Source organism: Diceros bicornis, chromosome 11, assembly GCF_020826845.1.
Source record: "Diceros bicornis minor isolate mBicDic1 chromosome 11, mDicBic1.mat.cur, whole genome shotgun sequence".
Taxonomy (NCBI): Eukaryota; Metazoa; Chordata; class Mammalia; order Perissodactyla; family Rhinocerotidae; genus Diceros; species Diceros bicornis.
The window spans coordinates 9047846-9072385 of NC_080750.1; the positions used below are offsets into that span (position 1 = coordinate 9047846).

The 24540-nt window shown below is 35.8% G+C and overlaps 1 pseudogene; it reads left to right on the plus strand.

The window, feature by feature from the left end:
- The first annotated feature begins 253 nt into the window (after positions 1-253).
- On the plus strand, positions 254-23002 carry LOC131411603 (nucleolar protein 10-like; annotated as a pseudogene).
- Positions 23003-24540: the final 1538 nt, after the last annotated feature.

A 24540-nucleotide genomic window follows, 5' to 3' on the forward strand; every position in this document is an offset into this window, starting at 1 on the left:
CCAACCGTTAACAGTAGAAGGGTACTCAAATTTTGAAGTTCTACTAAATGCCAACCAATATCTCCATAGAAATTGATTCTAATTCTCACAACAACACAAAAAGTAGGGTTTATTATCCTTTTTGTCAGTGGAAAACAAGCAAAACCCTGAGACTTAGAGAAGTTAATTTTTTTATCTCTGTGATTGGGCAAGTTATTTAAAGCATAACTGGTACTAGTCATAGTAGTGAAAATAGTAATAGAGTGGCGGTAACATGTGGCTTGCCCAAGATAACAAAGGTGCTAAGCTTCTAAATGTTCAAGGTTAGATATTTAATTTCTTGTCTATCTCCAAAGCTCTTGTTTTTTTCACTGTATCACATAGCTTCTCACAGAAATTGAAGTGTTCACTTGGTTCGCCTTTCTTCACATCATCCTCAAGCTTCTATGACTAAGTCTGAGTTTCATAGCTAGCCATAAACACTTTCTTATTTAATTCCAAATTCTAATTAGATCTCAGAACACCATTTGTTATTGAAAACAGTTCATTCTTCACCTACAGAATGTAAAAAGTAATGAAATTGGCCTGTGAGTCAAGATCCTGACTTGTTTAAAATTCATCCCAAATGGCTTGCTGATGTGAATCCAAGGTCCTGACTCCCAGGTGTATGTTCTCTAGTGGCCCCTGACCGTGTACAAAGGCAGAGAAGGTTTAGTAAAGTACTTTTCTCCAGCCTACACTGACCTCAAAAGACCAATTTTAAAAAGTAGTCATTAATCCTTTGGTGAACTGATTCACAGCTGAGCCAGAGGAATAAACGTTGTTAGCATTTGATGATCTGACGGGAGCTTAAGGGTAGAAAAATATTCCTAGTCTGCAGTATTAGAGAGCACTAAGTAAATTAAAAGGTATTCTTATCACTGTTTCAAGCAACATGAGACTCTCAAATGCATCATAAATATACTTGTTTCTGGCTTTGAACACACCATATAATACCAGTAAGAACAAAGTGCAGTGTCAAATATTCCCAGATATTGACAATCATTTTGTAGATTGACCAAAAAATATCTCATTTGTAAATGAATAATTATACACCCAATTAGACTGTTCTGGTAAAAATAATTATGCCTAAAGAAGGATGTCTACCCTTTAACATGTCAAATTCCAATGTTACTTTATAGCTACACAGGTCATAGATGTAGTAAATGAAACAGTCTTCTGTGTCTGCGAATTAAAGCTGTGCCACTGCATTTGAAATCCTTTTAGTACAAAAAGTAGACATTTCATGTTTGCTTACTCAAGTGAGAAAAGTCTTACTCCAGGTAAAGGAATATTTCGCTTGTGACGGCATATTGTCTCATGTGTGCATTTTTTAATAAAAAAATTTTACAGAAATCTGAAGTTTTTAGAAGCCTAAAAATTATTATACTTAATATAAATAATTCATTCATGGATATGATATTTAAATACAAATGTTGAAGAGAGACTTTTAAGGCAAAATGCAAAGAGAAAGTTAAACAGGTCTATTAGTTGCTATGTTGTAAATAACTTGTACAGCTATTGCTAACAGATTTTGAAGCTCGCTATTTTACCTTTAATGTTATTATGGTAGACCCCTCTTTTAAGCATAGTTTTTTTTAGCTTGAGTGGAAGCCAGGCACTTGTGGGCATAGTGTTAACTGCAGAAACCACTTTGCCCACTTTGGACAGCTGGAGACTGGGAAATGAAAAACAGAAAAACCACTGATCTTTTGTGAGTCTTCATGTAAATCTCTGAATTTTAGAATATTATCATAAGATTAAATATTTGAGTGGTCAGGATGCTAAGAGATTAAGCGTGAGGCGCCTAGGAACCGGAACATGCTCCCAGGGGAAACCAAGAAAAAAATAAAAACAAATAGAAAAACAGTGCTTTTACTGTCTAAAATAAAGCAGAGGGTTCCTTCACCAATTCATTATATTGTGTGGTCCCGCACTCTCATCTGGTTTATCAATACTCAAATGTTCAACCAATTTCTCAACCACAATTCTACTGCCTGGAAATTAATAAGAAATGAACAAAGTAAATTATTATGATGGGGAACTATTAAAAGCTTAAGGAATGACATGCTAGTAGGTGAACCAACTCCCCAGGAATATTTCAGTCTGCTCTGAATACGGCATTTGGCAATAATTCTGATCATTACCTGTATTATGGTATACATGTTCTTTATATTTTAATCTTCCAATTTTCACTTTTTCTCTAGAAAGAGAAGCTACTGGAGTAGCTTCTACAAAGCTTACTCTACAAAGAGAAAGCTACCGGAGTAACAATACTGACAGAGTAAGATTGAAAGACGGCAGGTGAACAATAAATATTAGTTGATGATGATGCTGATAGGAAACATAAAGAAAGCTTTTAGAAGAATAATGATGAACACTTTTCTGCTTTAGAAATTAAAGTGAGAACTATTTAACCAAGAGTTTGATGATTCCATATGTACTCAAGCTTCATTAAAACATTTTATGATAAAGAGGTTATTCTAAAGACAAACTAGGCTGTGGTTAATAACTATTCAAATATCTTTACTTTTTACGGGACTATTTCAACTCAAAACACGTGTTAACACCCAGCTGGTGTTTACTTGCACAGACCACTGCGCAGTTGATCCATACATCCTTCCAATCAATAGTTGCTGAGAGCCTCTGATGTGCTGGTCCCTGGGATACAAAGTGAACAAAACAAAGCCACTTTTTTGTGGAGTTTATAGCCTAGTGGAGGTAGACAAACTCAAAGCAACTTTTAAGAAATACATGACATGCCAGATAGTAATAAGTGCAATCCAGAGAAAAATAAAGCAGGATAAGGGGTTGGAGATTGGTGATGGTGGAGGTGCGCTCTCTTATATAGGGTGATGAGGGAAGTTCTCTCTGAGAAGATAACATTTGAGAAGGGACCAAAGGAAGTGAGGAAGTGAGCCAGTGGATATTTGGGGTAGAGCATTAAAGACAGAAGGGGAGAGAAAATGCAAAGACCCTGAGACAGAGTAGACTTGGCCTGTTGGAGAACCAGTAAGGAGGCCAGAGTGGCTGGAATCAAGTAAGTGAGGGGCCAGTATAGAACATGAGTTCAGAGTGGCAGGCAGATCAGTGAGGAATGTGCCAGCCGTTGCAGGGAGGGACCTTCGCTTTTACTGTGCATGAGATGGGAAGCATTGAATGGTTTTGCACAGGAGAGTGATGGGATCTACCACCTCGTAGAAGGATTACTCCAGATGCTATGTTGAGAATAAACTATAGTTGCATGAAGATGGAAGTAAAAAGACCAGTGAGGAGACTTGCAATAATCTGGATGAGGGGGGGTCGGAGATTTGTTCACAGAGTGTAGTTGTAGCAGTGGAGGTGGTAAGAAGTGGTTAAGATACTGAATAGATTTTGAAAGATGAGTTCATAGGATGTGCTGACAGATTAACTGCGGGATGTGAAGGTCAGAAAGTTGAAATGAGTCTGAGATTTTTTTGTTAAAAAGCTGGAAGAAAGTAGTAGCCTTTCCCTAAGGTAGAAAAGCAGGATCAGGCTTGAGGGGTAGAACTGGGGACCAAAGAGTTCAGATTTGGGTTTATCAGGTTTGTGATGCTTATTAATCATCCAAGAGGAAATGTTGGTAAAAGAGCAGGAATTAAACAGAAATAATGTAGAAGACATTGTCAAATGATTGCCGTCTACTTGGGAAGGCAAAAGAAAAAAAAATGCATGGTAAAGAATTCAGAACTATTACATTGCAGTTAAAATAGATAATAAAATTAAATATATAAGTATTCAAGAAATTCCCTTAATTCATGATATTTTCAAAATACTCAAATACAAATTAACTTTTAAGTTTTCTTTATGAAAAGAGTTCCATGGCTTATAAGAGAACTCAGTACCAAAAATGTAAAAATTAACCTCCAAAAATTATGGAGGTTAAGAATCAATTCATAAGAACATAAAAAACGAAAAATCCTATGTTTGCCTTGAAATCATCAGTTTTCTAGCTTCTCTAACTCCTTATGAAAAAAAAAAGCTTATGTAAATGAATATACTGCTTTGTAAGCTAATAGTGCATAAACCAAATTCACCATTTAGGAAATTGTTCCCTTTTTTTTTTGGAACATGCATAGGATTTTACCTAAAAGTTTCCAGAAAGTCAGATAGTCAGCTCTACAAAATCCAACTGAGGGCAATTAAAGGGAAATATTTTTCTTTTAAATTTGAAAGAACCTAGTGTTAGAATCACCATGAAAGCCTGTCCAAAGCTCTATTGAGTAATATTTGTAGAAAAGGTATACGATTTTTTTTCTTAGAAGAAACATGGTAAAATAATTATGAGGATATATCTGAAATTTCTTTGCTACTGAAAAGAAATTTAAGAAAGAAATATCAAGTTGCTGGATCTCTGTATAAATAATCAAGTCAGAACCAGCCAAGAACATGGAAACATGATCTTTTTTAAATGAAAGGATCTTTTTGGAGATAGGATTAGAAAATAGATTTAAATGGATTAAGAAAGGGGGTAAAAAAGTCTTTAACATGTAGAATAAATGACACCAATTACCTGCTACGGTTATGAGCAAGGCTTGCTCCTATGGCAACAACTGAAATCAATACAAAGAGAAATGAGCCATCGCTTGTTTCTTGATATGAGTATTTTCCCCTTAATAGTCCAATGCAATTGCCAATATTTATCTAGCTACAGACACTACCATAAGTGATTGTTTATTAGTGTGTCATTCATTCACGTTTGCATATATGTGTTTATCTTAGAGCTGTCTATAATTTACCTTCAGGAAAAGTCTTAGGAAGCAGGTTATCTATAGCAGGGAACAAATCTGTACTTATGGTGAAAATATGTAATTCATCCTCTGCTCAAAGAAGCAAACATCTCAACATGTTATACATAACAACTCATTTTAGGGCTCACTTTCCATAAATATCACCGTGCACTACTGGAATGTAAACATAGACATCCATTGAATCAGACGGACATAAATCTCACATGATTTTGAATAGCCCAGCGAAATTTCATTGTTTCCTAAAGGCTATGAGTGCCCCATTATTTACCAGGCAGGAATAGACATATATTTATAAATATATATCTAGTTGATGAATATATTTCACAAATTCTTTTGAGACCTAAAGAAAATGCTCTTGGAAAAATCTCTTTAAGTTACAATTATGAAGAAAATGCCTATTTCCTTTCCATCTCATCTTTATCAGGAGCTAATCTGAGCAGAGCTGTATAAGGTTTCAATTGCAAACAGGAATGCTGTGTGGTTTCTCATAATTATTTCATTATTTTGCCATGATATATGAGACATTTATCACACTCTGAATTCACTTTCCTGATCTCTGATTTAATAGAGTAGCATCATTAGAATCACTCTATAGGGAAATGGTATTTTGTGGTTGTACCAGGTTAGATAGAGAATCATTTTCATCTGTAAACATTTGGGAGCATCCCCACGATGTCCTGTAATCTGCAGATTGGCATATGATAGAAGTGTGATGTATGGAATACAACTAGTTGATAAATAATAACACTGTTGAAAATTTTAGGATGACTGAACTTGAAGAGTTGGCTTCAAATTGAGGAAAATTCTTATCTTTGCTAACTTTTTGATTGTGGAAAACAAAAAGGAGGGTGGCAGGGGGGCAAAAGAGAAAACAGGTATTTACTACCACATTTTCTGTCACAATGTTGTAAGTATAATGTTGAACTCAGCCAACTTTCCAATACTGTCACAGATCCAGCCATTTTAAGTTGTTCTGAGATATTTTTAAGAAAGAGATGATGGAGTGTTAATCTGATTATGAGAAATTGTTCTTCTTAGGTTAACTTCATTAAGAAGCATATTAGAAACAAACATTGTGGCTTCAAGAACACCATGCAGGAAAAAGGAAGAAACTTCTTTTTAACACATTTGAGAAGGCTTTCCCTGCAACCAACTAGCTTTTAAACTCTTCTAATTTTGAAAATCGAAACAAAATAGTCCACGGAGTTATTTTGTTTTTCAATGAGTATCAGGAGATCAAGAACTGTCCTGCTGATTGAAGTGAAAGGAAGTGAGCATGGCGAGGTGTGGTGTTGGCCAGAAGAAGCCTTGGAAGAGGGTGGAGAAATGGATTAACATCTGGTCGGGAGAGCTGAGTGGCCTAGAAGGACAATAGACATCAGGGATACTTAGATGTGAAGCAAACTCAAGTCCTGAGAAGACAACTTGTGTTGATGAAGTTAAAGCCATCACTCTTGGCACTGTTTGAAAACCTGAACTTACTCTCTACCAACTGTCATTGGCTTTTTAAAGTTACAAGATACGGTTGTCCCTATGTCCCATCTCTGTTCTTTTCTCGCCTATTTCCCCTCAATTCTCCTCCACAAGCTGAGCTAAAGTACAAATGCTTTCCTTTTCCTCTCCATTTTTTATCTGAAATCTCTTAATAGTGCAGATTTTAAGGTGTATATCTTACGTATTTCAGAGAGAGCAACAAAAGCAAAAGAAGCAACATCAGCAGCTCCCCTGTGAGCTATCAGCTCGTAATTAGGTGGAATAACTTTTTGGAAAAAAATGCTAAAGCCGATTTCAGCAGGGTGCATTTAGCTATATCATCCGCATGGAAGACAAAATTGAGGGTTATCTTGGTTCTACAGCAACTTCGTTTTTAAATAAAACATTCACTTCCTCCAATTTCCTAAATGAAATTATGATTTTCATTGTGTTTGTATGGAGGGTTCTTTTTTTCCTGCAGCTGGATATGATAACTTAATAACTTAAATATCAATAAGTAGAACATAGGACCCAAGGTTAACCTTTTGTGTTCCCTTACCACAAACAAAAGTAAATGACAACATTAAACCCACACTAAATATATAGATTTACAGAGAACACTGTTTACTGAACACTTACTAGATGCCAGATACTGTGCCAAGTGCTTTAAATGGGCTATCTCATCTAATCCTGACAATGGGTGTGAGAGGGATGAGTCCCTACCCCCATTTCACAGGTGAGAAGACTGACACCCAGCAAGGTTAAAGAATTTGTCCAAAGTCAACCACGGTCAGTGGTAGAGTTGAGATTGGAATAAAGGTCTGATTTCAAAACCTTTGCTTTAAACACTCACATTAAGTTATTTTTAGTAAAGAGGTTGAAGAGATTTTAAATGTCAAGGAATCCTACTAATTATATAAAATAAAACATTAGGAAGGAAGAATGTTGTCTGCCTGGCTTGAATCTCTAGCTGTTGTTTTAAAAAGGATGTTTTTCATTCATTTTGATATTTCACTGAGTCTAAAACTATTCAACTATAATAATGGTTTACTTATATTCTTGCATTGAACTTATATTATCCTTGGATTAGGAAAAATAGTCAGTTTTAGTCCACCATTCTGTTTGTGACTTTGTTAGTGATCTGCATCCCAGCTTGAAGTCTATTAATTTATCTTAATCTCAGAAGATGGGCTCTACCGATGCCATTCCTACGAAATTTTTAAAAGATATTTTATTTTTTAAGGGTGATATATTTTAAAACATTTTCATATATTTAAATAGCAAAAAAACCACATTTTTGTTATTTATATTTTCCACAATTCAGTTACACAAGAAATCTCTAATTTACAAATTGATTTTGTTCCAAAAGGCTTATTTGTGGGTCAGTTAGAAACTTGGAACATATTCTTCAGTATAAGCAAAGTTGCAAATGGGAGTTTGGTTCTCAGGCTAGTCATTAAAGCCTTAAACCCCAGAGCGAAAGCTGAGCCACAGAGCTTGCAATGTTATGGAGTTCCCAGTCTTCAGAGCAGGCCATTAGTGATTCAGAAAATTTAAGGTGGGGGAGAAATACTCAATTAAACACAAACATTTAATAGAGGTTCTCTATTTATAATAAGTAATAATGCATAAAAAACAACCTATTAGAATATTTTAGTTCCTTTTATTATAAAACTCTGCTGTGTGATAAAATGGTTAAGTCAACAAATGTAGACCTCCACTTCCGATCTATCACCCTTGAGGGAGATGGATCAGAGAGGAGCACTTGGGATAAGAAGAACTGAGGGATGAACTTAGTGAGAAGATGGTCCCTGAAACCACGACCAGTGTGGTACGCGTGCTCGATTCCACAGATACCTTACATATACCGATGGTGTCCACAGTGGAGCCTGCACTTCCCAGGAAGTGTGCAAAGCACTCTATTGGGGCGAAACAAGAAATTCTTACATGTTTTATGTACATATATATTTGGATATAGAATAAAAATTAAGCTCTCTTGATGTTTCATACCTAATTGAACCTGGAATCCTCATTTGGCCCAGGTGGTTTTCTGCCATGTATAGTATTCGGGGTACTGAGGCAACAGTGGGAGATAACAGTGGTGGTGTTCTCCTTCTCCTTTTTTTTAAGTAACTCTGTCAAAATATACTTAAAGTGCACACATCATAAGCACACAGCATGGTGAATTTTTCCAAAGTGAACACAATCAGACTGATAAATAGAATATCACCAGCAGCTCTGACACCTCCTAGGTGCCTTTCCACTCTTCATCCCCCTAAGGAGAAAAAAGGACAAAAGAAAGGTAAACACTCTTCTGTTCTGTTTTAGTCCTTTGTGTAAATATGTCACGATTTATTCATTTATTATAATACTAAAGGAAATTTATGATGTTTCCAGCTCAGGGCTTTTAGAAATGCTGCTGCTCTAAACACTTTTGTATGTGTCTTTTTATGCACACATTTCTGGTGAGTATGTATCTGAAGATGGGATTACTGGGTTATAGGGCACGTGACTGTTCCAATGTACACTCCTGCCAGCAGGTCATGAGCTTCATATTCTCATCAAAATTCATTATTATTTTCTTTAATTCTAGCCATTCTGGTGGATATGTAGAAATATATAACTGTGATTTTAGTTTGCATTTTCTTGATTGCCAATGAGATTAATCATATTTTCATGTATTTATTGGCCATTTGGGAACCATCTTTTGTGAAGCACCTTTTAAGTCTTTTGCCTATTTTTAAACTGGATTATCTATTTTTCTTACTGACTTTTAATCATTCCTTATGTATTCCTGATGAGTCCTTTGTCAGTCCTATTTCAGACCAAAACCTTCTCCCCCTCTGTGGCTTGCCATTTTCACTTTCTTATTGGCATCTTTTGATAAACAGAAGTTCTTAATATTAGTCAAGTCCAGTTTACGAACTTTTTCTTTTATGGTTAGTGCTTTTTATGTGTTTCTCTTTAATAAATTTTTGCCTACCTTAACAATGGTGGAGATATTCTTTCATGTTATCATCTAAAACATTTAGGGCTTTATTTTCATATTTGTATCTACTTGGAATTAATTCTTATGCATGGTCACACTTTGTTTTTTTCCATGGGGCTATCTAGTAGACCCAGTACCATTTATTGAAAAGACCATTCATATCCCCATAGGATGTTCTTTTTTATATATTTGCTCTCATCATTTTTGGACACATTACAGTTTACATGTGCCCAATTAAAAGGATTTATGGGTTCATTTTCTAAAAGAGTAAGATAGTACAATATTTCATAATAAGATGTAGATGATCAAGAAAATATTTAGTATTTATAGAAGTATACTGGTTATTTCATGATAAAGGACTTAAAGATGAGCCTCAAACAGATTTATTTTACAAAAAAGATGAGTCCTAATTTTCTTTTCTTTTTCTGTGATGGCAGTGGTATACTTCAAGAAGGTATTTTCAATTAAAAAAAAAACTATCTTTCCTTTCAAAATGAAAGTGAATTTATACAAAACACTGAATAAGCAAATGCTTTTCAAGCGGAAAGTAAATAAACCAAGTGCATATACATAGTAGGAAATACTTCAGATTATATGATTTTGCTGTTGAAAATATGTCACAAATATCAAAATAACATTTAAAAATGCAAAAATCTTGGAAAGAAAATTTTATAACCTATTTAAAAATCTTATAAACAAAGAATTTTAGTTAATTTTGAACACATTTATTACAAATACAAAAATACAATATTTTCTGATTAGTTCCAAGGATAACTGATTAACATTAGGAAATATAAAATTTGCTTCCTGAATTTCAGCAAAAGTATAATAGATGTATTGTTTGATGGATGGATAGGAGTAAAAAATAACTATCATTATTTAGTAAGTTCAGTGAAGATTTATATATCTATGCGAGATATCTTTATCAGTTATCAATGATTAAAGCCAAGTATTAAAATAAACTCAACTAGATCTTCTAATTTGTATATGACAAAATGTTAAACCAAGATTTAAAAAACAAAGTGGCATTCAATAACATTGTTCTAAAGATTTCGTCTATATAGCTTTTTAATGAAGGTGTATTCATTTTTTATTGATACACAACAAATTACTGCAAACTTTGTGGCTTAAAACAGCACTCGTGTTAACACTCAGTGCTTTAGGCCAGAAGTCCAGCACAGCGTGGCTGGGATCCCTGCTCAGGGTATCACAAGGCTGATATCAAGATGCTGGCTGAACTGAGTTCTCATCTGGAGGCTCTGGGGAAAAATCCGCTTCCAAGTTCATTCTGTTGGTGGAGGCTATAGGACTGAAGTCCCTCATTTCTTTGTTGCTGTCAGCGGGGGGCTGCTCTAAGCTCCAGAGGTGGCCTGCATTCCTTGTCATGTGGCCTCATCTCTCTAGAAGCCAGCAATGATGCAATGAATTTCATGCTTTGAGTCTCTGACTTCCTCTTTGACCAGCACTCTGCTTTTATTTTATTATTTTTTTTAATTTTTTTTTTTTTTTTTTGGTGAGGCAGATTCGCCCTGAGCCAGCATCTATGCCAATCTTCCTCTATTTTGTATGTGGGATGCCCCTACAGCACGGCTGTTGAGTGGAGTAGTTCCGTGCCTGGGATCCGAACCAACAAACCCGGGCCGCCGAAGCTGCAGCATGCGGAACTTGAACCACTCGGCCACGGGGCCAGCTCCAGCCCTCTGCTTTTAAAGGGCTCACGTGATTAGGTCAGGCCCACTCAAATAATCTCCTATTTTAAAGCCAACTGATTTTGGATCTTAATTACATTTGCAAAATCCCTTCACAGCAATACCTAGAGTAGTGTTTGGTTGAATGTAGTAACTGGGAGCCCCTGGTACACTAGGGGCTAGAAATCTTGGGGGGCCAGCTTAGAATTCTGCCTACCACAGGGGTAAAAAAGTTACGTGACTATCTTGATTGTTATAGAAGTTATTTTGCTGGTAAGACAAAAAATAAATTTTATGGCATAAATATAAAATCATCTATAAATTATTAATGTTTCATTTATTACTCATGTAATGCTCTCCCATCAATAGAACATCAAAAAGTGGGCAATCATAAAAGATTTAGTTGTCTTTGATTTTTTATGCCAATTTTTAGTCATATAAAAACAATTTTATATATTTTTAATTTTTTTACTTATGAAGATATATTTGTCTAAAGAGGAACATTCGATTTAACAGTTTGTTATTCTAATTTATAACTTTTACTTGTTTAAATATGTGATATATGGGATGGCCATATATATATATGGTATATAGTATATAGGGATGGGCCTGCTCTTTTCCCAATAAATAGGTCTTTTTTTTTTTTTCAGGCTAAGTGATTAAAGTTCTTGCTAGCATTAGCACATTTGGGGCTGTTATGGAGGATCAAGATAATTTGTTCCTTGATATTCCTTGATTCTCGTGGGTAATTTATGGTCTCTGGGCCTGCTAAATCATAGATAATATATACACAGAGCAATCCTACAGCAACTCCTGGTCACTCTCTTCTAAGTTATACCACTGAACCTTCCCATTCTGGACTACAGAATAAATAACATGCTCCTTTTGCAAATCAGTTTTCCAACTAACTTCCCACCCTTTATGTTTGCAATCTCATTGCTCCCATGTTCAAATATATGGGCAAGAACAATCTAGTTGTACAGGAACAATCTGGTTAAAGTCATTTTTACACGCTTATTGTACCCGTCATTTTACCCTTCTGAGAAGATTTCGTATTATTAAAAAGTGTTTTTTTTTTTTTTGCCCAATAAAGTTCTACTTAGTAACATCTCAAGCATTGTCACGAAGTGATGTGACTATGCTGGGCAGTCTGAGAGAGTAATTTGAGGCAGGGTTTCTGAGTTGGCTTCCCTAAATTACCCTTTTTTCCCTCCCCAATCATCTATGAGCAGGAGCAGCAGTTGTGATTCGTATGGATGGATTGCTTGTATGTTCTCAACCTCATGCAAGGAATTCATCCTTACCAACCATATTAACCATATGCCAAAACTTAACTGCACAGTATTCAATGTGGGTACAACGACATGACATTTATTCAATGATAGTCTTATGTTCTTTATTTGAGACATTAAAGTTGTGGTATTTGGGTCAACCAGACTTCTGAGAACAATTAAGGTAACATAATCTGGCTAATGAAGAACCACATACGGAGGCAGAGGACCAGATAGAAATGCTTGGCCACTAGAAAGTTCAATAGCTTGGCCACTGCCTCTGAGACATGCCAATAATTCACATTAGTGACTATCAGATGGCATTATTTTCAAATCCTGTCAGAATCCTGATTGCTGAGTGCTTAAGTCACAGCTAATCCACAGCTAAACCTCTAGTGTATTCCTTTTTTTCAACAGCTCCTATTTAACTAAATCACATCTCTGCTCGAATGAAGGTAATTCCTAATCTTGATTACATTTTCAAAATGCAATTACTGGGGGAAGAGAAAGGAAATAATACTAACAAAAACCTTGTGTTTGTCCTGATGGCCACATAGTGAGAAACTGGGAGGTATTTAAATTTAATACCCACTGGGAATTCTCAGAAGAGGCCTGAACTTAGTGCAAGGATCTCTAATTCATGGAACTATTTGATGCTTCCGTGAGCAAGTGTAGGTCTCTTTTCTCCTCTGCTCTCTGGCAGGGGAGTGGAATCCACCTTCATTTAATTGTGTACTATTCCCCAAATTGTATGTTATCATTCCCCAAGACCGTGAATCCAGAAATAATATACCACCAAATGGGGAGAATAAGCAACTGGATTTCCTTTTCTGAAGGGCATGGTCATAACCTAGCTATATATGAGAACCGAAAGACCTCTGAAAGCATTTAAACTTTATTGTATCTTTAGTCCAAAAAAGATCATGAAAAAAAAAGGATATGGTTGTATCACTAAACTGTTTTCCATTTTAGCTAGCCAGAATATTGGGATATGCCATTCCCAAATGTTGAAATAATGGCTTACATTTTAATGTGTACCTGGGCCACACAGAGGAAAAAGAAAAAAAGAGGAAAGGAAAATCCTACTGTAATACACCAACACTATTCAATAGAACTTCCTGCAGTGATGGAAATGTTCTATATCTGTGCTGTCCAATACGGTAGCCACTAGCCAAATGTGGCTATTGAGGACTTGAAATGTGGCTAGTGTACCTGAGGAACAAAATTTTAATTTTACTTAATTGCAATTAATTTAACTTTATATTCAAAGGGCCACATATGGTTAGTGGCTTCCGTATTAGACAGCACAGCTATAGACACAAAAAGGCGACATAATATTTTGAACTTTGGTTCAAAAGGATGCATACTCAGAGATACCAAAAATTGCAGGTTAATTAATTTCAAATTCTTACTCTATTTTCTGATTCCCAGTTCAGCATTAGCTCTTGTTTTCCAATTTCACTATGGTCCTTCCATCTATTCTAGGTAATGATTAATAGTAGCCAGGCTGTACTTCCCTAATAGGTTGTAAAAGCTCCCAGAGAGAAATAATATGACCTTAAAAGGTACCTCTAATGTACTGTAACTCACCTTAAACATTTAAATATTTATTATGACAATTTGCTTGGGAAGAGCATGATGTATGTCTTTAACAGATAAGGATAATTTAGACCAGAAAATATCTAAATGTGCATATTATAAAAATAGGGAAATGATTTACAGCACAGACTGCATATTCTTTCTTTCTGAAGTTCTTGTGTGTGTGTGGTTATTAACTGTGTGGATCCCAGGCGGCAGACACTTACTTTCCAGAGCACCCCCGATTTTTGTCTTTTATCTAGCTTTGGCAAACTTATATGACTAAATTGGTGCTTCAAGTGACTAGTAAAAAAGTAAGAACTTTACAGCAGTCTCAGACTTCTGAAATGATCTTGAGCAAATCAAGAAAACAATATAAGTGAAATTAATAAGATAAACGGTAGTCACAAAGTCTATTTATTATAATTTAAATTGTAACATGAACTTTCCTATTGAGACTCATCGTTCTGCAGTATAGTTAGCAGGTCTATTTCACACGTCTGGAGTCAAGCCAAGTGGCAGCTGTTTCTCTACATCGCCTTCTCTCTGCCACTCTCAGCGCCGCCTGGGGCCACCACTCACTTCACTGTGATTACTCACAGAACCCCAGGCTCAGTTTCCGCCCATCATCCTGTTGCAATTGTCGTATGAGGAAAGTTCCACTTCTCTTTACTGCCCTCTCATGTAATTTCCCCTAGCCCCACCAAGAACAGAAGGTTACAGGCTCGTGATAAGCAGAGGGAATTTTAATCTGGAATAGTGGTCTGGGGAATGGACAGGAAACCTAAGACTGGATGCTGATGTTCAAGACAAAAAAGAACTATAACCTCAAAAAGATCCTGGATGGGCTGACTGTCCTGCTAGCCTTGTTTCCATCTGGAGTACAATCCTCATCTCATCTTCTCAGAAGAGTGACTCCTTTACACCTCCACTCCTGTACTCAGGGCTGGTCTCAGGCTGTAAAGTCTATTTTCTTCCCTAAACAGGGCAATCTTCAGGTAGCAATAGCCCACAAGGTCACCTTTATTTCCCCTTGCGAAAGATACTCAGAATAGTCCAGGATGGCTTTTCATGTGCCCAGTCAGGGTCCCTTTGTGACTCCACCTCCACCGTGACCTCCTTCCTTGGGGCAGATCCAGTTCTTTTACTGGGTTTTCTCCCTCCACTAGTTTCTCAAGTGAAAATGAAAAGAGCAAATCTCTGTGCTTGACAACATCTTCTGATAGTTCTAAGGCTTGGTTTTCTGAAATCCCCTGATAATCCTCAGATCCATCCTAACTTATAACCGGAGTGTGGAAAAGAGCTGTGGGATAACAGAGAGACAAATAGTATGACAACAACAATGAGTGGAAGGTCGTAGAGAAAAGACAGATGAGCAATTAGAACAATGTAGATGTTTGGCAGAATTTTGGGTAAAAAAAAGAAAGCAAGATATGCTTTACACATAGCATTATGTCAAGGATTGGGAGAGAGGAGAAGAGATGTTTCCATATTGTAGTCCACAATTGAAGTAAAATAATTGCTCTGAGTTAACAAGTAAAGGCTTAATTACATTTAGTATATTTTCTTTATTAATGCAGGGAAGGATATAATAAACTTTATGAAGCTATTTATATATGTTTTATATTCTTACCTCTCAGTTAAATTCTGCATAATTTGGTTGTTTCTGAATTAATTTATGTGATTATATCACAATATCAGCTAAGTATCTTCTGAACTAAAGTGTTTTTTTCTTGCTCTGACTCATGCTTTCATTCAGTCATGGAGTAGAACAAATGATCATTTTAAGAAGTAACTTTCACTTATTTTTCTTGAGATATATTTTTCTGATAAATTGCTATTTAGTAATTACTAAATACTTAAATAGTTGAATTATTAAATTGCTATTAGTAATTTGTAAATTACTAAGTAATTTTTGCTAGTTTAATATATTTTCCATCAAGCTGATTTTAGTTTAATTCTGTAGTTGAGTTCTCCAGTTCTGGACTTCACTGGTATATCAAACCTAGCAAATCACTTATCACATTCTCAGCATGCTATGAGATGAGCTATGCTGTTAGCATATGGACCAGAGACACAATCGAAATGAAAAGCAGCTATTGGCTATGAAGTCTATGAATGTGTTAAGAAGTAGACTACTAGTTATATCTTAACCCTATCAGTAATTATCTGATGTGGAAATTACTTAGTTTCCCAGTGTCTCAGTTTGCTCAACTGGAAAAATAGGAAAATTTTCTCCCTTAATTTCAAAATTGATGTGAAAATTTATTTGAGACAGTTGTATTTGAAATTGACAAGAAAAAAGATTATTGCATTTTTATTGTTTTTGCATTATTTTGTATTAAAATTTTTGTATTATTTTGTATTAAAAATATTGCATTTTTGTTATTTTTAATAATGTGTTTTATTATCTTATTAGATTTTTATTACTTTATTATATTCTTCACAGGGATATAGCTGTTGTCTAATGAGAAAAGAAGTTTTCCCTATAATTTCCTTCTCCAACTCTTTTCTCATAACAGAAATGGACCAAAATATGGCTTCAGAATCCTGATTGATGACCTGGAACTTATTCTTTTATAGAGATATTGCAGTGACTGCTAGTGGCATTAGCAGGATTTTCTAATCCATACGAACTCCTAATGGAAAAGAAGAATTCCACAACTACATTGGAGAGAGAATTTTCCCTGATTCTGCCTTTTTTGTATATTTTGAAGTGGGGCATATTAACAGTCTTGAAGGATGAGGAATTACTATTTGATGATAATTCTGCCACTTATATAATAACAAATTCAACAATTCTCTTTGAGAGCCAGATACTGCTAAATGCTGTGAAGGATATTATTATGAGTAAAGAAAGATATATTCATGTAAAATTAACAATAGGAAAATGTTAAATGGTAAAATGGAATAAGTTATTCATTCCACTTGAAGTATTGAGGAAGACTTTGCGTTTGAGGGAATATGAGCTCTGAGTCTTGAAGACTGAGATGGATTTTAAACGGAGAACAGTGAAGAGTTTTCCAGTTACATATTATAGAACTACATAGAATATGTATTATATATTCGAGTTGTATTTCTACGTATAGATACAACTATATATGTGTATATGTTGTAGGTACATGTATATATTTCTACAAGAATGGAAACAAATATCATGTTTATAGAATCATGAGAGATCCAGTACGTTTGGAAATTCAGCAGGGTTATGAAGAAAAGTTGTGAGAGAGAGACTGGAAAGGTGAATTGAGGGAGAAGATTGTGAAAGTAACCTAAATGCCATATTTATGTTGGACTTTATGAGTAATGGAGAAATATTGGCACTTCTTAATTATGGGAATAAGATTTGTGCGTAACAAGCAGTTAGTATTTTAGCAATTCAGTCAAAGCCTGACTGGCTGAGGATAGGGAGAGATACGGTCATCGTGAGGGGACAGAGACTGAGCCAACTGCTCCCCATTAATAAGGAAAAGAGGGGACATGATTAAGGGTATGACAGGGAAACGATCAGGAGAACTGGATACAAGGTAAAAGAGAAAAAGAACCAGAGATGACTCTGGGACATGCTAGATTAGAGAGCTGGGGTAAACGGTGATTTAATTCAGTGGGATGAAAAGTCCAGAAAGAGGAGCATGTTGGCAAGGGTTCTTATGTTGTTTTCAAGCGTATATATCAAGTATGAAGTTTGACTTTTTTTAAATGGAACTGTTCTGAGTGCTGAAAAAAATCCATGTTGTGGCTCTGTGATTGGGTTTCTGAAGTATAGTAGAGACATAGGTTTCAGAGTAAACTTCAGGGTGTCAGATGGGTCATAAATATTGAATTCACTGATTTATTTATAAGGTAGTAGCAGGAGATGGTCTGGAAATGGAGTAACATTTTTTCATAGGCAATGAGTTTTGAAATCTCCACGTTTGAGTCACATCCTCTAAGTTCATATTTCTCAAAGCATGGCCACCAGAGCAGCAGCAGCAATTTGGAACTTGTTCAAGATACATCTTAGAACCCCACTCTTTACCTACTAAATCAGAAATTCTGAGCATTTGGGGGCTAGCATCTGTGTGTTAAGAATTCCCACCAGGTGACTCTGATTCATGCTAAAGAGTTTTGACCTTGATTGTATGTTGGAATCATCTGGGGATCTTTAAAATATACTGATGTCTGGACTACCTCCAATGATTCTGATGTAGTCAGGTGTGTGGCATGGGCATCAAAACTGGGAATTTTGCAAGTTCCCCAAGTGATTCTAATGTGCAGCTAGGGCTGAGAACCACTACTCTAAAGACTAACTATAAAGAAATCCCAAGAGGAGTATTCCTCAAACTTTGAAGTGCAAACCAATCATCTGGGGCTACTCTCAGCAATGCAGATTCGATACAGTAGGTCTGGAGCACAGCCTGAGCCTCCCCTGTGAGCATGACCATAGACCACACTTCGAAGAGCAAAGCTCTAGAGCACATTTGTCAGCATGTGTGACACATATTGCACAGATGTGAAGAAACAAGGGATTAGCTGGGGGATGACATCCGGCATGAGAATCTGTTGCTCAGGAAAAGGAATCAGAGGTGGAATAGGAGCTGATCAAACTTACAACATATACAATTTTAAGAATATTTTTAGATTAAATTGTCCAAAAACATGAGTGCTTTTAAAAAATACTAATTCTTTAAAACAAAACGCTGCACCAAGCTAACCTGAAGTGGTCAAAGTTAGGTTTTTGCAGGTAGGCTCCAAGGGAATCATTGGATTATTTTATTTCTGACCATGTTTTGGTGGAGAGGACATAGGTCTAAGTTCCTGATATAACTTTGAAAGTCCTATTAGCCATTATTCTGGAAGGATTAACCCACGTGAGTTCGTATTAATCCACTCACAAGTCAATGGGAAAGTATTCTCTATCTGTGTGTCCTCACTTATTAGTAAAAATCAACCTATAATTTTGGAACTTTAGAATTATGGGGGAAAAAAAATCCCCAAAGGGGACTGTACAGTCTTTTCTTCCTTTTTTTTTTTTTCTTTTTTTCTGCCATTTTTAAAGAAATGTACCTTTGTGGTTTTAATGAAGATTCAGTTTAAAATGTGGTGAAGGAAACCAATTTAGCTGCGTCCTTTCACCAATGACAGTAGTCGAATCATTATTTGTCTAATTGGGCTCAGCAATTTCCTAATTAGCAAAGGGTTGATCTGAGCCTGAGGTGACAGCTTACCCTTTGGCTCTTGAATTCTAGCTGCTTCTTCATTAATCAAAAGAAAAATAATCATGGAAACTAGAACGATTAAATAAGACTTCTGCCTTTCCATCCAATCTTTAGGCTTCTGGACATTTCCTCTTGTAAACTACATTCTAGACTTGTTAATTGATTAGTAAATGAGTGAACTGATCTTGGGTGGGGAAATGAATGAGATATTAATTAATACTAGGTAGTAAATGTTAAAGGAAAGTGATTGAGAACGGAGTTAGATACCACGCATTCCTACTATGAGTTAGCCCAAAATGTAAAACCATCTCCCATTTTCTCAAGGAGGAGATCCAAAAGGAGAGTTTTTTTTTTACTAACGATATTAACCATATTAATTTAATCAACATATTAACATTTAATTATATATAAAATTGTCAATATGAACTTCTAATATTTAATTTATTAAATAAGTTATAAAAATATATTCAAAATCACTTATATAATTACCTTATTAATATGGAAACATACTTTCCACATTTCTTGGCAATATTTTATTCAAGTTCTCCATATGTATCTTCTAAAGTAGTCTCATCATCATCAGAGTTGCTTGTTAAATCCTCTAATGCATTTGTTGAGAGCACATCGTTTTGTTGGTCCACATTTTTTGAGATGAAACATGTTTTGGGTCTGTATATGATGTTCTCACTGGAAAATTCATCCTGAGGGTATACAATTACAAAACAGTAGTACATTTGTTTTTTAAATTTATATCCTATGTACACACATTCATGATGTCCCCAATATAACCACTTTCTGCTTTGCTTTTTAAGTAAACTTTAAAAAGCTTGTTCACAATCAAACACTTGAATTGTAAAGTCATGCCCACAAGAGTAACGAAGAAATGTGTATTAAAGTTTTTTTTGCTTTCTCATCAATTTAGTCAATCAATCACTTAATACAAGTACTGACATATGTGGTTTCAGACTAATGGGTCTTCTACCTCAAAATACTTGATTAGTCAAATTTGAGTAAATTTAGTAAACTAAGAGAGGACCAGCAACAAGTAAGACCTTGGATATAAAGTAACTTTACTCTCTTATCTGAGGGTTAATATTTTAGGAGGAAAAAAACATTTGCCTTATATTTGAGTATGCCCAGCAATAATAAGGTTTAGTTCATAGAAATTTTACCATTGTTTTAAAGCAAATTCATACTAATTACCATCACTTCTGAATTCTACATTCAATTTTATTTGTATTTGTATCTAAAACTGATTATGATTAATAAAAAAATTATAACATGAAACTCAGGAAATTCTCTAAAGGTGTTCATATATTATGTAAAAAGTGATATAGCCACTACACACTCTGTTTCACTAGTCCAAGGCCCCTGTGGAATATACTTCTTTCATGATAAGGTCTTTTTGCTGGGAGAAATAAATTACTAGGGAAGGCATCTGGAAGTAAAATTAATTCAATCTTAATTTAATCTTAGGGATTTTCCTTTTAAATTTAGTAATTTCTAAATTTGACACTACTTTAAAACATTGTGTTTTCCTGTATATTAGCCAACTTTTGCTAATGGCAGCAAAGTCAAAATTGCAGCAGCTTTCCACAAGACCCGTGTTTACTGCTGTGGATGGCACTTGAAGGCTGTTCTCTACTGGGCTCCACTGGGCTCAGCCCAGCTCCCCGAGTCCTCTCACTCTTGGATCTCTTCTGAGGGAGGAGTCACCATCTGAGACATGATGTTCTCATGGCAGAGGACAACTGCTTGGGTGGGACAGAGCCAAGCCAGGCAAGGCATTTAAAGCTTCTACTTGAACGGGTATATATCACATCTACTCGCACTCCATTGTCCGAAGCAAGTTGTATGTCTAAGCCAGTGTCAATGGGACTTGAGGATATATTTCCTGCTAATGGGGAAGCATGACAAGGCTGAGAAGGAGATAAATAATTGTGAGCAAATAACGCAATCTACCTCACCTTGTTAACTGATAACTTACTCACTTTGTTGAGTGTCTTATAATTTGTAAAATTTGCTTAAGCATCATTAGAACTAAAACTAATGTCAGCAAGTTTGAATGACACATATTGCTTTTGGGTACCTACAATGGCCGTGAAATTGGATGAAGATTAATCACATGAAAGTTGAGAGAAGATATTGAATAATTTTTCTAATGCACTAATAGTTTCTCATGATGCCATTGACAATAATTTCTTTTATGCTTTTTACTTTCTCAGAATAATTTTCATGTCTAAACTCTATTTGGGAGTTTTTCCTTCCTGTGCTATTCTTGACAGGGCAGCATCCAAGTCTGGCTCTCCTCCAGCTCTCCCAGAGCTTCTAGGAGAGATTTAATTTCCTTTAGTATTTCTCCTACACTAGCTAGACTAAACTCTTTTTTATATATCGTCTATGGAATGGATATGTAGCTTCAAGAAGCTAATACATAAGAAGGTATCTAGCATATAGTGTGCATTTTAAAAAGTCACATCTTTTTTCAGTGCTATAGTTTCATTTTGAAAATGTTGACACATTTGCTTCTTTTAAAAAATATTTTATTATTGATTTTTTTTGGTCGTGATGTCCTCCAATTCTTAAGAATTGCTTATCTTAATTTTTCTCATTGTCTCTGAAAGCCTGGGGGTGGTAATGAACACAAGAAAAAAAGCAATTTTTCCACCACTTTCTGAAGATGTCTCTAAGCTGATCACGTGCCTCAGATTATCAGAGGCAACTCCAATTTAAAATAAGCTGTTTCACTGTCTCCATAAGTATACTTTTACATATGACATCTGTGTTTCATGTTTTGGTTCACAAAAATACGTTATCCTTGGAGCTTCTAGGTTGGTGAACACGTGAAAATTTGGGGAGTGGCACACTAGGAGAGGGCATGGAAACTCCGAGCGCTTTCCCCATACCATGCCCTATGTATCTCTTCCATCTGGCTGTTCTTGAGTTATACCCTTTTATAATAAATGATAATTTAGTTGGGTCTTGCTCCCGGGTGGTGTTCCTTCTTAGACAACTTGACAGAAGACTTAGAAGAGCATCCAGAAAGCCCAGTTTACAATGATTACAAATTTGTCACCAAGAAAGACCTTGAAAATTTAGGGTTCACACACCTCATTGGGTCACCTTTTCACCAGGTATATATGCACGGATTTTTCTTGGTTATAAGACTCTATCATGAGGCAAAATTGAGGGTAAATCTGTTTGCTTATCAAGAGTATAGGAAAGATAAGATCCGACAGAAGACAGAAGAAACACATGCACAGAGAGTCCAATTAAAGAAGTTGCCAAAAGTTAACAAAGATCTGGCTCTTAAATTAATTGAAGAAGAGGAAGAAAAGCAAAAATCTACACAGAAAAAGAAAATTAAGAGCCTTCCTAATATTCTCACCAATGATCAACTTAAAGTTGTTTGAGAACCCTGGCTTCCAAGTAGATGAAGAGAGTAAAGAATGTAGGCTTTTGAATCTACTTGTTTCAAAAATTAGTGAAGAAAGGAAGAAGAAACTAACAGTCTTAGAGCAACAAGAATTCATGAAAAAGAAGAGGAGGTAGGACTGGAAGGAAAACTCTGCATCAAGTGATGCAGAAAATTCTGAGGGTTCAGATGATGAAAAGGCCTGGGTTGAAGAAGTCAGGAAACAGCGCAGACTTCCCCACCAGGAGGAAAACGTGAAGCAGCAGAAACGACTCCAGGGGGACCAGCAGATGGTCCTCAGGTCCTGGTTTTCTGAGATCAGGGCAGGAGAAGAACTGAGAAGCCTGAAAGACTCTGACACAAAGCAGAAGCTGATGAATAAAACCCTTGAAGATGATTTGAAACTTGAAGCAAAAAGTGGGACATTGAGTGTATCAGACACCATGGTTGGCAGCAAGCAATTGACATTTACATTAAAAAGTTCTGAACAGCGGAAGAAGCAACAAGAGGCTGAGAAACTGCACCGACAAGAAGAAAACGCTTCTTCATTCAGCTGGTCACCTGAAGTCAAGACACAGAAGAGGCCTGCTGTTTCATTGAATCTGGAAATGATCCTACATGTGACTCGGAAGGAGCGCTTCTCTCTCAAACTGATCATCCTTGGAGTACATTAACCCAGACAGGGGAACACGTATTTTAACAGCTCCTTGTAAATCCTTGATACATCTACCCAGGTAAAGATTTGACAACTTGTCCCTATGCCTTACAGGTCAGACTTTGAAACTAGCCCCCCCCTCAACTGGTCAGTGCGTGGCCCCCAGGGTGCTTTATGTAAGTTGTTGCTCCCCATAAACGTTGTCCTCTTCCCTCTGGTTTTAGTCAGGTAAATCAGGATATTGTTTTTTAATATTATGAAGCCATGAAATGAAAAGTTATCCTGTGCTTAAAAAGGAAGATTGATCATGTTCTGGGAATTTTTTTTCTTGCAATATCTGCTGCCGTTAAACCACCAGAAATACCATTCCTGTTTTACCTTATGTCTATGCATTGGCCATGTTTGTGTTTATAGGTATATGTTGATAGGTTTGTTGCTTGCTTACATGTTAGTTTGGGATTTTTTCTAAAAATATTTTTATACCAAGAGAATATAATTTAATGGCAATAACATCCTAAAACGAGAAATTGAAGCTACTAGTTATTCTTTTAACTTGGCACAAGATTAAATACAGATTTTTTTTCCTGTTTCTTAAGTGCTATTAGAGATAAACTGGCTGGAGAAAACATTTATAAAAATAAATACTTTCATTTGACCAACAACAAGAAAATATGCTATCCTTAAATATAACTGCTTCAGTTGAATATGAGGAAAATCTAACTCCCCAGTCTGTCACTCCATTAATTATCTGGATTGGTTTGGCATTTGGCTTGTCTGGTTGACATTGTATACACAATGTCTTCCTTGAAGCTGCATGTTGAAGAGGGCCATGGACCCAAATCCTGAAGAACTATTACGCAGCCAGAGTGTCTGTCCTTCCTGCTAGAGCCTGCAGACTAAGCAGGTTGTGTTAATGCAATAACCCAGGTTGGTTGTCTGGGAGGGAAGGGAAGTAGGAAGAAACGACAAGAGAACGGGTTACCGTGTTTAGAATCTGTGGGGTTAGGGTGGTCCTCAGGGATTCTCTTCAACTGTTTAGTTGTTAATTTGTTTTGTTACCTAACACTCTACCTTGAATATATTCCCTAGTCTACAATATATTCTACTACATAATTTTGATAATTGCATATGGTATTCTACCATATGGAGATTACACAACTTTTTAAACCAGCTTCTTCTTCATTTATTTTTCTCTAATATTTCAGTTTTTCAGTCATAAATGTTTTTCAGCAAGCATTTTTATAGATAAATCTTTGAGCAGATGCATAATTATTTCTTAGGATAAATTTCTAAAAGTGTAAATCCTAGATCAAAGAGCAATTTTAAAAATATATGTGGAATCTTTCTCTATAAAGTTTGCATCAATTTACGTTCACTCCAACAGTGTTTGTGAGAAGGTCTGTTTCCCCACTTCTTCACTGATGATGGATATAATCATTCTTTCTAATCTTGACCAACCTGAGAATCAATTAATAATGAGCTG